We start from the raw sequence: 3,138 nt of genomic DNA, 5'->3' as shown, positions 1-3,138 counted from the left end.
TCAGAAACCAAAAAGCTACTAGTCCCACTCATCTAATGAGAATTTGAGCTTCATATAAAACTCTGAGATGTTATTGCCTCTTGATTTTCTCTCTATCCTATTTTATTTATCTAGTTGCTTGAGGACAATCAACAGTTTAAGTTTAGTATTGTGATGAGCGGATATTTTATACGCTTTTTGGGATTATTTTCATATAGTTTTTAGTAGGATCTAGCTACTTTTTGGTATATTTTTATTAGTTTTTATGCAAAAATTACATTTCTGGACTTTACTATGAGTTTGTGTGTTTTTCTGTGATTTCAGGTATTTTCTGCCTGAAATTGAGGGACCTGAGCAAAAATCTTATTCAGAGGCTGAAAAAAGACTACAGATGTTGTTGGATTCTGACCTCCCTGCACTCGAAATGGATTTTCTGGATCTACAAAAGCCCAATTGGCACGCTCTTAATTGCGTTGGAAAGTAGACATCTTGGACTTTCCAGCAATATATAATAGTCCAGCTCTTAATTTGATCATTTGTTTTCACCAATTTCATATAGATACTATAGATAGATATATAGGTATAGATAGTATATACATACTTGCATGCATACAGATAGTTGCATTTAATAAGTTGATTGCCCTTTTTGATCATTCTCCTTGTTTGGTTTAGCATGAGGACATGCTATTTTTTAAGTGTGGGAAAATTGATGAGTCCATATTTGATGATATATTTTGACTCAATTTGGATGGATTCCATCACATAAATTCACACTAAAGCACTAAAATAGCATACATTTGTGTTTTGTCCCTAATTTGATCCTAAATGTGAAAACATGCAATTTTGTACTTGGAATGAGCAATTTAATTCCACTTTTATTCCATTCGATGTCATGACATGTTTGTTGAGTGATTTCAGGCCTTAGAGGCAAGAATGGATAGGCAAAAGTAGAAGAAAGCATGTACAAGGGAGAAAACATGAAGAAAACATGGAAAAGCACACACAGCAAAGTGTGCGTGTGCACAAACATGCGTGCGTGCACAAAAGAGAGAATTTCCATTTGTGCGTGCGCATGAGTACCTGTGCGTACGCACAGGTCAACTTTCAGCTGAGTGTGCGTATGCACACATCTGTGCGTCCGCACAGGTCCCTGCACGTGATTGCATTAATAAAACACGTGCTTCGCGATTTTTGAGGCCTCTTGGCCCATTTTGGAAGGCTGGAATGGTGTTTTGGAGTGCTATATCAAGGAGAATTCATCACATATCAAGGGGGCACATTGGAGCTAATTTACATAATTTTTTTCATAGTTTTAAGAGTAGGAGTAGTGTAGAGTAGATTGCTCTCTTAGGGTTTCATTTTCATTTCCATTGTAGCATTTTATAGTAAGCTTTGATCTTTAATTTTGCTTATTTAATTGTAAGTACTCTCAATTTCCTTTTAATTAAAGCACTTTCATTTCTTTTGGTTTAAGTTACTTTGTCCATATTTGCAATTTTGTGTTTCTTGAAGTTTTGATCAATGAATTTTATACTTCATACTTCCTTTATGTTTGATTTCTTGTTTATGCTTGGTTTTGTTGATAGTTGGTTATAGTTTTTCATTTTTCTTGCAAATTTTTCTTGTTTTGCTTTTATGCACACAAGGTGTTTGTGAAAATGCCAACTTTAGATTTTTACTAGATTTCCATACCTTGGCTTGAGATTTAAGTTCCTAGGATACTAGAGTCATAATGTACGACATTTAGTGGTAATTCTTGGGTAGTTAGTTGACTCTTGTCTCCATTAAAGCTAGCCTTTTATCAACTAGTTGGTAAGTTGGTTAGGACTTATGGATTAAGGTCAATTATGCTTGCTTGACTTATCCCTCGATGTTAGGGGTTGACTAGGCAAGATTGACTTATCATAATTATCATAGTCGTGGTTATGGCGATGATAGGATTCCTTGGATCCTCATTTCCAAGTCAATGATTTTCATGCATTTATACCATTTTCACTAGTTTTGATTTTACTTCCTTTTTGGTTGCATTAATTTCCAATTTTGAGCGTTCCTTAGTTCTTTTAATCTTTTATTCCTTGATTTTGGAAAAACCCCTTTTCCGACAACCGAAAGTGTATAAAACTTCAATTTCATTCCTAGGGAGAACGACCCGAGGTTTAATTACTCTTGGTTGTTTTATTTTGACTATTCATTTGATTGATGGTCAAATTGTTGGGTTAGAACTATACCTACAACGGACAAATCCTACTTTTAGTGTAAAATTCCTAACCTATGCAATCTGACTTTCGTCAAATTTGGTGCCGTTGCCGGAGATGCAAACGGTGTTATATTTGGTTGTTTTGAATATGTTAATGGTTTAAATAACACTTTTTGGTTGTTTGTTTGCTTTCGTTAGTAAGTTTGTGTTTATATTTTCCTTATGACTTTTTCTCACCATCACCACAATACACCTCAATGGAACCCAAACACTTACCTTTCTGGTCACCAATCTTATACACCATCACCTCACCACATACAAAACCCTTACCCTCATGAGTTTGATTGTCAACCTTCATCACCTCAATCTTCATCTTCACCTATGGATCAAGTCACACAAGAAGTACTTTTCATGCTCATTCAAGAACAACAAGAGTTCCGAAAGAAGCAAGAGCAAGTCATATCTACCTTAGCGAAAGTCGGGGACTATTTAGCTTCATTGAATTCATGCCACGAAGGATGAATGTGAGAAACCGAGTGAAAAGTGTCGAGTGAAAGAAGAACTGCAAAATAAAAAAGATGTCAAGTCACAACATGAGGTGAAAAAGGAGATAAATGAAGAGTTGATAGAAATTGACAAGAGATTCTATCATTCAAGATTTTTTGTCTAACTTGGGAAATTCCTTTAATGACCTTCATGAACCTCCCTTGTTAGATTTGGAAGGAGATGTTGATGTGGACTTTACGCAACCTCCAATTTTCGATTTGAGTGATAATGAAGAAAATTTAAAAGAGGTTGAGAAAGATTTTAGCAACCAAGAAGTGAGGATATTTGTGCAAGAGAGAATTGAGTGGGTGAAGATTTCCCCAACAAGCTTTCTAGCCACACATCAATATGCCATCTTGGAAACAGATTGTCAACTTCAAACCCTTCTTGGAGTAGTGGATGGTGAAGAGAAGAAT

The sequence above is a fragment of the Arachis duranensis genome, chromosome 3, assembly GCF_000817695.3.
Source record: "Arachis duranensis cultivar V14167 chromosome 3, aradu.V14167.gnm2.J7QH, whole genome shotgun sequence".
Lineage (NCBI taxonomy): Eukaryota > Viridiplantae > Streptophyta > Magnoliopsida > Fabales > Fabaceae > Arachis > Arachis duranensis.
Note: the sequence above shows the minus strand (reverse complement) of the source record.